At 42.4% G+C, this 11153-nt stretch overlaps 1 non-coding gene across 1 annotated transcript; it reads right to left on the bottom strand.

The window, feature by feature from the left end:
* Positions 1 to 2294: 2294 nt before the first annotated feature.
* Positions 2295 to 2377, bottom strand: trnal-uag (transfer RNA leucine (anticodon UAG)). Its single transcript has one exon. It is a non-coding gene; the product is annotated as a tRNA-Leu (tRNA).
* Positions 2378 to 11153: the final 8776 nt, after the last annotated feature.

Raw genomic sequence — 11153 nt, 5'->3', positions numbered from 1 at the left:
CATTTCAGTCTTGCCATAGCCGGTCCAGGGACGCCAATAAAATGTAGTGTGCTCTCTGAAGGCACCAGTTCTGTAGGGTTTGGGCATTTACGGGGACAATTATTAATTGTAGCCGTAAATCACAAAATGATTCTTTTAATGGCTTTAGAATCCAACCATGCGATATAACTCAAACAACGCACACACAAAGGTACTAATACACGAGGATACATTTATCAATACATAGAATATGCATATAAACCTATCAGATCTTATCGAGAGGGTTATCAGAGTACAAAAGGTATATATTCAGTCAGTTACGAAGAGTTACATATATCAAGAGGACATACGTTCAGTATATCATTCATTTAGACCGTTTCATAAAGTGAACTTGGTTACAACTTCTACATTAAATACTGAAAACAAGTACATAACTCTTAGGAATTAAATTGATATTAACTGGTTGGGATAACAATTGAATTCTCGAGCTGTAATGCATTGAAGTTGAATACTCATCCAATCTCTGGGGATTCAGATCTCCTGCAGGCACAAAGAAACAGTTGCAGGCTGTTGCTGTCCAATCCGCGCTCTCTGGCTCCGTGCCTGGCTGTGCTGTGCGGCTTGCGACGGTGCGCTGCTGATGCTCTCTGAAGACCGGCTAGTTAGAGTTGGCTTTAACTAGCGAAGTTGTACTCAGGAGAAATGTTACTGTGGGTCCCAGCAGGTCAGGAAGAGGACCGGTTCGTTCCTGATGAAGCGCCAGTTCTGAATACTGATTCAGCTGTCCACAGTTCCGACCTGTTCACGAGGCTTGCTGCTGATGCTAACCTCGGGTGGATCCTCTGGTTACTCTCTGGCAACCTCCGCTCTAGACTCTTAGAACAGAGGAAAGTTCTGGCACTCGGACACACTGGCCGTTCCGTGGTTGTCCGGGCTGAGTCTCAGGATGGTCAGGAGGCGCGCTGCGAGAATGTCCTGCCTTTGGGAGCCTTCTGCTCCTGGGCTGTCCTGCCCTGGAATTCTCCTTTGAATTCCCTTTAGAATTGTCCGAAAAAGTTCACAGAATTCTCCTGGAGCTCTGTGTTGCCTGTTTTTACCTGGAGGAACTTCAGCTCATTCATTGGCTGAAAGTTCCATGGGCATCAGAGTCCCACGTGGGTTACTCTGCCCTACCAGTCCCTGATTGGTTGATCAAGGTGAGATATGAGTCACTTACTCCTGACACTTAGGAATGCAGTCCAGATGTCCATCTGGCACTCCCTAGACAGATAGGCGCCAATGGATGACCATTGATCATGAAAGTGTTAGGAATCCCTGGTGGGAAGATACAAGGATCCTGTGCAGACGCAGGCACGGGTAATAGATGAGGCAGGCAAACAATCCAAAAACGAGAGGCAAGGTCGTGGTTAAAAGGCGAAAGGCAAATCGTAATCCAAGGAGATCTCCGGTAGCAAACAGTCCGAGGCGAGAGGCGAGGTGCAAAGTCGAAAAGGCAGAAGGGGAGTCCAATAACCAGAAAAAACGAGGTACGGGAAAAAACGCCAGGTAGATCTCTCAAGGAGTAGACTCAATACCGAGCAGCGGGAAGCAGGTGAAGATAGTATAAGTAGCACTGCGCACCGCAAGGTGGAATGTGAGCAGGTGGTTTAACTCGTGCGGCGGCGTTTGTTAATAATAACCCGCTGCTGGCACTGATTAGTTCGCTTACGAGTAGGTCTTGACAGCCTGGTGGTCGTGACAGATAGCCAGGCTTACCTAAGTGCATCCCCCTTTGGGAGCTGTCCCTTATCAAAAGAAAACACCTTTAAATCAGCCTGCATGAAAAGCTTCTCTGTGGCTGCACCACAGAGATGAAGAGAGAGATGGGGCCTCATTTGGGAAAGCACCGCAACACATAATTCTGTCTTATTAACAAGCATTGCCGCTACAATAGTGCACGAGGAGGAGCAGAGGAGGAGTGAGGATGGCGCAGATGAACACTCATTTTTACGCGCTCCTCTGGAAGGAATGCAAATAAAAGCCGAAACCCGAAAACAGTAGTGGCCATAAGAGGAAATACATCCGCGCGGCATGCCAGTGCTCCATGTTAGTATAGTGGTGAGTATCCCCGCCTGTCACACGGGAGACGACGTAGCTTTTGTCCAATCAGATTCCAATGTGTGGGATCTTACGGAATTTCCCTTCTCCGTCATTTTCTGAGCCCTATTCCAAAGGGGCATCCTGTCCACTCCTCGATGCTTTTCGAAAACCCGCCAGTGTGTTTGATTAGTGTTGATTTGTTTCGAAAAAGCTCAAAGAAGACCAATCAAGCTCTTTGTCAGGAGTGGGATTTGAACCCACACCTCCAGGGAAGACTGCGACCTAAATGCAGCGCCTTAGACCGCTCGGCCATCCTGACATGTACCAGCAGCCCCAACCCGTCCCATGAGCAACCGCGATCCCACTGCGTTCCTTGATCATCGCACTGTCATTAAAGTTACATGGAGTGACATCAGTACTGAAACCTTTGAAAAATCTGTCGGCTTTCATGACCCGTTTTCTTTGTGGAGTGAATGTTGCACACTTGCGATAAAAAGTTTGTGAACCCTTTGGAATGATCTGGATTTCTACATGAATGGCTCTTAAAATGTGATCTGGTCTTCATCTGAGGCATAATAATAAATAAAGACAGTCTTATTTAACAAACAACACACACGACAGTTTACATTGTCAATTCAATTCAATTCAATGTATTTCTAAATAGCGCCTTTCACAACAAGGTTGTCCCAAGGCACTCAACAATGGAAGTTGTTAAGAGCCTTGTGTCTAATATGACGCCTAGGTTACGTGCTGACTCTTTGAGGCAAATGTTTAAATCCTCTGAGTTAAGTGCAGAAGTTATAGTAGTCCTATCAGTATTGTTGCCTCCAATAAACAGCTCCCTAGTTTTATCGGAGTTGAGTAACAAAAAGTTTTCACACATCCAAGTCTTTCCTTCATTAATGCATTTAACTAAAGTGATAATAGAAAAGTTGTCGTTTGGTGTAAACGAAATGTATATTTGAGTGTCATCAGCATATGAATGAAAGTTCAAATTATGTTTTCGTGTTATCCTACCTAGCAGCAGCATGTAGAGAGAGAGAGCAATATTGGTCCCGGCACTGATCACCAAATTGAACTGGTGACGTTGATGAAGCAGTACAATTATTAGATATTTGAACAGAACGAAAACGATGAGTTAAATATGAAGTAAACCACTTAAGGACGGTTCCAGATAAGCCAACCTCAAACTCAAGCCTGTGTGACAAAACAGAGAGGTCAACCGTGTCAAAGGCAGCACTAAGATCTAGAAGCACAAGCACTGTTGCATTCCCCGCATCAGTAGCTAAGAGAATTTCATTTACGACTCTTGTTAATGCAGTTTCAGTGCTGTGGCCTGGGCGGAAACCAGACTGAAATTTCTCAAGTATATTATTTGAATCCAGAGACGATTGAAGTTGGGCCACAACTATTCTCTCAAGACTTTTAGATTGAAATGGGACCTTTGAGACAGGCCTGTAGTTGTTAAGAACTTGGGGATCCAAATTTGACTTCTTAAGGAGCGGTCTAACAACCGCTACCTTAAATTGATGAGGTACAACGCCTGACGCAAGGGATGCATTCATCATACTAAATATAGGTCCTGCCAGTCCTTCGAGGGAATCTTTGACTAGCTGAGTGGGGATGGGATCTAGCGAACAGGTGGTTGACTTTGTCTTACGTCTGTGTTCATGAGTCCACCATAAGAAGAAATCTGAACAGGAGTGGTGATCATGGGAGGTCACCACGGAGGAAACCACTGCTCTCCCCCCCCAAAAAAACCACCACTGCCCCTCTCAAGTTTGCTAAAGACCACATGGATGTTCCACAGCAACTCCTGGAACAATGTTCTGTGGACAGATGTGACAAAAGTTGAACTTGTTGGTAAATGTGCACAGCGTTATGTTTGGAGATAACAAAACACTGCATACCAACTCCAAAACCTCATCCCAACTGGGAAGCATGGCGGAGGCTGTACGGCTTGCAATCATCGAGGGACCGATGAATTCCAAGTGGTATCAGGAAATTCTACAGCAGAATGTCAGGGTGTCTGCCTGTGATCTAAAACCCGAAAGACGCCGGGTCATGCAACATGACAAAAACAAAGGAGTACATCAACAACAGAGTGGCTGAAACAGAAGAAATTCCATATTTTGGGATGGCCAAGTAAGAGTCCTGACCCCAATCCCATTGAAGTGCTGTGGCGTGATCTGAAGCAGGCCGTTCAGCGCAAGACATCCCAAAAATATCCATGAACTGAAACAGTTTTGCATAGAAGAATAGGCCAAAATACCTCCTAACCGCTGCTCAGGTCTGATCGGCCGCTACAGAAAGTGGGGGTTGAGGTTTTTGTCAATAGAGGAGGTTCCACTAGCTCCTTAATATAAGGGTTCACGTACTTTTTCCATCAATGACCTTGATTGGTTAAATCATTTGTTCAATAAAGAAACAGCAATGTCAAATGTTGGGCGTGTGTTGTTTGTTAAATCAGACTATCTCTATTAATTATTATGACTTAGATAAAGATTAGATCACATGTTAGGAGCCATTCATGCAGAAATCCACATCATTCCCGAGGGTTGTTTACAAAGGTTTTTCTCAAAACTGTATGTGAGAAAAAAGTTGAGATACTCACTGAGGAAGGTGGGGTTGCAGCTTCGCAAATGGCATGGACATTTGTACGCTCATAATGGGACAGGAGCACCCTAGAGTGAACTCAAAACCACAATCCCTGGTGTAGAAGGCCAGTGCCTTACCCATTAGGCCACTGAAGCACACTGGCTAGGGTCGATCACGCTGATGAAAAGACAGTTTATTTTTTTTCTTTGCTATTTTACAGTGATCTGCGAAATTAGGGAAGCTAGGCAGCAGAAGGATCGGCATCCAATCACGGTGGTACACACACACGCGCTCTCACTCATCTGAGCTACAGGGTAACCAAGATGATCTCAGATGCGCCGAGCTGCTACGGAGCATATTGAACTGATCGATGGTGAATTGTCTCTCAGACAGGCTTTTCACCTCTGAGCTCCCTGACTGACAGTGATCAGCTAGGTAGTGAAACAGTCAGCTGCTTCTAAGCCTTAAACAGCTGCATCTGAGCGCTTCCACAGAGAGATGATTTGAAAGCCGAACATCGTCCATTGGGGACACCTTACCATCACTAGTTTAAGAGACTCTTAAGGTCTTGCAGAGGTGCCTGTCTAATAGCATGCGCTTTGCAAGCTATAGGTGTTTAGGCTGAGGCGGAATGCCTGTTAACAAAATGTTTTTCTAAAGGGGCCTCACACTCTTTTCCAAGCGGAGGACCCCATCCCCACTGAGCGTCACGATGTAGTCATGTCCTAGGACATCACCTGTTAGTCTCCATTTGTCTGCCACCAACACTTCAGGTTGTGGGGTCACAACCGCACCCCGGAACAGAGGAGCCATTGGCGTTCTCGCTGTACAGACTGCTCTGAAGGTGGTGCGCTTGAATCTTGCTGTTTGAGACCGTCTGAAACTGACCCAAGCCTTTCCCTTGAATTAAATGTAAAGAAGAAATTAACCCCAGATGCACATGGAATCAATCACGTGTTTCCTTTGAGCCGTTTCAAAGACTACTCAAGAGTTTACCTTGCACAGATGCGCAAAGATTAATGATGGGGGTGCACGCTTCAAGGTGCCTTACAACTGTAGGGACTGATTAGAGACAATTCATTGCGTGTGTTCGTTTCCATATATGCCCCGTGTTGCAATGGTAGGATGAAGTCAAATACTGCTTGGACATGTAACGGCATTCTATTCAACTGTAGGACTTGAGGGTTTTTTGTGCTTTGTTCTGTTTTCGTTGACATCGCATTCATAAGATCGTAATAAAAAGGCAATTCCAGCATCTAACACTAATAAAAGGCTATTCAAACTTCAGTACTGCGCAGCTTCTAAATTCCTTGCACACAATTCTCCGTTATTATTACGTCCTTCATTTTGTCAAACAAAGTTCCCTTTTCCTGACCGGACGGGGAGACTTTATCATTCCAACTTGAAGCCACCATTAAGTCCTGCGAGGCACGTTTGTCAAAGTGTTTTTTGTTGTTGTTAAACAGAAAGCGACTTTGAAAAAGGTTTCCGCCACCACCCAGCACTCTATGTTAGACTGTATCAAGAATGCAGTGGCGGCAGCTGTGGTATACTCTGCAGGCGTGGCTGAGTGGTTAGGGTGACAGGCTAGAAGGTTGTTTGGGTCTCCCCACAAAGCTTCAGGTTTTGCCGACTATGGTGTCGTAGTGTGCCTGCGCAACAAAGGAAAAGTACCTGTTTTGCTTTTCCTGCTACTTTTAAAAAACTAAATCACTTGGACCTGCTACCTTAGGCATATATTATTCTGTGTCCACCAATGACATTTCGCACCTGGGAGCAGATAATGACTCTGTATGCGTTTGCATGTCTTGTGCCCTACTCCTAGCTTTTGAAAACCCAATTAATAAAGCTGAAAGAACCGACTCCATAGGTCTTCCTAGTGCACGAGGACGAGCAGTGGCGATAGCAGAGGAGGAGTGAGAATGGCGCAGATGGAAACTCATTTTTACGCGCTCCTCTGGAAGGAATGCAAATAAAAGCCGAAACCCGAAAACAGTAGTGGCCGTAAGAGGAAATACCTCGGAGCGGCACCCCAGTGCTCCTCGTTAGTATAGTGGTGAGTATTCCTGCCTGTCACGTGAGAGAACGGTGTTTGATTCCATGACGGCGAGACGACGTACCTTTTGTCCAATCAGATTCCAAAGTGTGGGATCTTACGTAATTTCCCTTCTCCGTCATTTTCTGAGCCCTATTCCAAAGGGGCATCCTGTCCACTCCTCAATGCTTTTCGAAAACATTCCTGTGTGTTTGATTAGTGTTGATTTGTTTCAAAAAAGCTCAGAAAAAGGAAGACCAACTAGCTCGTTATCAGAAGTGGGATTTGAACCCACATCTGCAGGGGAGACTGCTACCTAAACACAGCACCTTGGACCGCTCAGCCATCCTGACGTGTGCCACAAGCCCCAACCGGTCTGATAAACCACCGCGATCGCACTCTGTTCCTCGATCATCGCACTGTTATTAAAGTTAAATGGAGTGACATCAGTACTGAAATCTTTGAAAAATCTGTCGGCTTTCATGACCCATTTACTTTGTGGAGTGAATGTTGCACACTTGCGAGAAAACATTTGTGAACCCTTTGGAATGATCTGGATTTCGACATGAATGGCTCCTAAAATGTGATCTGATCTTCATCTGAGGCATAATAATCAATAAAGACAGTCTTATTTAACAAACAACACACACGACATTTTACACTATCAATTCAATTCAATTCAATGTATTTCTATATAGTGCCTTTCACAACAAGGATGTCCCAAGGCAGTGGCTATAAAAAGGCGGGTAGTGTGGCTTAGTTGGTTAAAACGCCTGTTTAGTAAATAGGAGCTCCTGGGTCTGAATCCCAGCAGTGGCTGTTTTTTTCTGTTTTCTCGAGCAGAACTGGTCATTATGGACAATCGCCTACGGCTAGCCTTAATTAAATGCAAGTATTCATTTCCTGTCTTAAGCGACTTGTTTTTCTTAAAATGGATGCAACTTGCAAAAGATGAAATACAAATCTTGCTAATCAGCACTCGTGGCTGGCAAACAAAGTCAGCAATGTTTTTTCATTAACCTTAACCTTGCATATGGAGAAGAGTTAAACGATTGAGTCCATGCAGCTTAATCGGTCCGCACATCGGGTTCTTAACTGAAAGGGTGGTAATTTTTTTTTCTTTGAAATCAAAATGAATCAGAATATCAGTGCAAAGGACAAACTCTTGGTTTGGTTTAAAGATATATGGTTTTAAAACAGACAAAATGTAGAAAACAGGTGTTTCTCACTTTTGGAAAAAAATGGACCGGGGGTAATATTGTGCTAGTAGCAGTGCTGAGCTCACTGTGTTACAGTCCAGCAGTGTAACACCAGAGCCAGTGGCGCAATGGATAATGTGTTTGACTATGGATTAGGAGGTTGTAGGTTTGACTCCTGCCTGGCTCCTGTTGCTTTTAAACCCATCAGGCTACACACTACGTAGCCTGTTCTACTTACTGTATTGTAATCGTATCCAGTAAGATATTTCCTTCATGTAAATAAACTGCACCTGACAGCTTTAGAAAAACACCTGAGCTCAGTACGGTGCTGAGAGCTCAGCGTTGCTGTCATTCTAATTAGCACGCACTGCATCAGCTATGAACCCAAACTTTTCAATTATTCCGATCAGTAAATCAACACGTACAGATGCAGCCATTCAAAACAAGCAGGCAATACCGCATTATTTTGTTGTGCTCTTGACGCAGTCTACCACGAGTTACCGTAAAATCTCGTATAGTACCTCATAATACCACGTGGTTCCGCAAGTAAAATAATAGTATCAGGAATTTCCGCAAGGTGGAGATAATAAAGCTCAACCTCTCATGTTTGAGCTGTCGCCATTAAAGTTTTTAACGAAGATATTACTAATAGTATTAATAATGAATGACCTTGGACAACCTATTAAACCTATTACTTGATTCTTATGGATCCCCGGTTCCGCCGGGGATTAAAAAAAAAAACCCATGGAATCGCATATCTAAGGAAATAGCAGTATAACCTTATTCATGCACAAACAGTGGCATGTTACATTATTAATTTGGGTGTTTCCTCTTGCCAGAAAGCTCTAAATTGCATTTTGAGTGCGGTTTTTGACTTTTTAAAATTACAACCCATAAATAAAGCTGATACTGTTTAGACTTTTAATTATTTAAAACTGTATTACAGCAGCACAATGCACAATGCAACGTAAATCGCTATCTTTGTCTTCTGCGTAATAATGTTCACCTCTCTGTCCAGCAAATTAACAACAGTAATAATAATGAACTTTATTGTATATGGCGCCTTTAAGGCGGCTCCTCAAAGCGCTTTACAGGATAAAAACAATAACAACAATACTGTAAGGCTGGGCAAATGATTTTTATTTTTTTTTAAAAAGAAATACAAAATGAGATATAATGATGTGTTCCGGCTTAGACATTAACGAAGAGCATAACAAAGGTCATAAAGGTCATAAACGATATTAATTTTGGAACATCAACATATTATGTAAACTGTATGTTGCTGTTATTGGTATTTTAAAGAAAAAATACTGTAAAATCTTGGGTTCGGCACAATGTTTCAGGCATTCATGTGAAGGACAACAGAGCTTTCACTGGCCGATTATCAAACTTTATTGATAAAACAAAAACCAAAATTATCCGACCAAGCCAGAAGAAGACAAAAAGAATAACGGAAACAGCGCAAGCCTACATTCTCACCTCAGCCGTCCACACCACACTTTTCCCTGGGTCAGAGATTAAATAAAACTTCACTCGTACCAAACAAATTATCACACACTGAACACTGAACATGTTAATCCAAATATGTCTCACAATACTTTTATGGTACAGATGCAGCCATTCAAAATGGGTGAGGTATTTCACAGCATACCCCGGTGGGCGTGTCGCTGTGTCACGCGGTTAATCGCGCATCATTTGACGCTCTGCCGGAAACTATCCGGCGTCACCTTGTAAAACCGCCAGGGGGAGCTTAACCTCTCATGTACAGCATTTGAGCCTTTAATTTTGAACTGTGTATTACAGCATGTTAATCATCAGTCATTAAAATGTTGGTATATTTTATGAAAGCAAGATTGCTCAGTTGGACAAAAGTACACAACCTACCTTTATCAGAAATATTTATGCATCAAAGCCTTTACCAAAGATATTACTAATAGTATTAATAATGGATGACTTTGGACAAGCTGTATACTCAAAGTATAATTTCTTTAGCACATTTGTACAAGCACTTGGAATCTGTCCAAGCCATACTTTGTCAGGCATTTTGTTTTACTTCAACGGGCATAAAAACTTCCTTGCTTTTAACAGGGCGTTTCATAATTTCTAACTACGAAAATGATTTAAAATGCGACACTTATCATTCAACTAGAGCTCAAAATATCACAAGGATCCTCAAGAGCACAGCAAAGAGTGTATTAAAAGACACTTGTATTTATCAACGCTTTCTTTTCTGTATACCAGATTTTATGGAACCACTTCAGAAGGGTGTCAGCCAGTCAGATTCCAGGAATCGGTACTTTAAAGGAAAAATACACACCGGTATTCCATTTCTCCCTAATGATTTTAAGCATCGAAGTATTTAACTAGCATGTGAAATAGCGTGTGAAAAAGTGGTAGTTTTAAGCTTTTCTGCTAATATAATATGGAATCACGTATCTAAAGAATTTAATAACGAGATGATTATATTCGTGTACTGCGACAGGGCTGTGTAGGGCTGTTTCGCCTCCCTGTTCATGCGAGTTGTCCTGTAGCCTACTGGTCTGCGTGCCTGCCTAACAACTTGCAGGTTGTTTGTTCAAATCCAGCTGGTGCTAGACTTTTCTTTTAACAAACATTTCTTCGAAAAAATAGAATAGCGATATTATGGACAATCAATTGACTTTTATATTTCAAAATATCGCAACATGATCGATTCTAAGTCATTTTTGATAACAATGAATAGTCACCTTCTTCCCTTCTGACAACGGTCCCTGCTTCTGCTTCCTGCTTCTATTGTGTGTGTGTGTGCAACAGAGTAAATTTTTATAGGAGAAATGGAGACTGGACAGTATGCGTTACAATGTAAACATTTATATTGATTTAAATCGTGTTCTGATTTAAATCGCAAACGCGTGTTTAATTATATGTGTTTTTTAATCATAATCAGGCTAATGCAACATAAATTGATACAGTATCTTTGTCTTCTAAGTATCTTAATAAACTTTCAGCATAGCTTTCTACCCGTTAAGATTTATATTTCTTGGGATTTTGGGATCAAACGTGGAAGGATTAGATTGTAATCGTTTTTATTTGTCAAATACGTGATTGTATTTCTGAATGTTATGTGACACCTACAGTAGTTCACTGCTTTAAATACATCGAATTAAGAAAGTTATGTGTAGCACCTTAGATCTTTTTTCTGAACCAGGGAAAATCTGATTATGTTTCTCTATAACAATAATAAAAAACTTTATTTTACATATCGCCTTTAAAAGTGGCATCTC

The sequence above is a fragment of the Atractosteus spatula genome (assembly GCF_055471065.1).
Source record: "Atractosteus spatula isolate fAtrSpa1 chromosome 16 unlocalized genomic scaffold, fAtrSpa1.hap1 SUPER_16_unloc_1, whole genome shotgun sequence".
Lineage (NCBI taxonomy): Eukaryota > Metazoa > Chordata > Actinopteri > Semionotiformes > Lepisosteidae > Atractosteus > Atractosteus spatula.
This window is presented reverse-complemented; position numbering and strand designations above follow the sequence as displayed.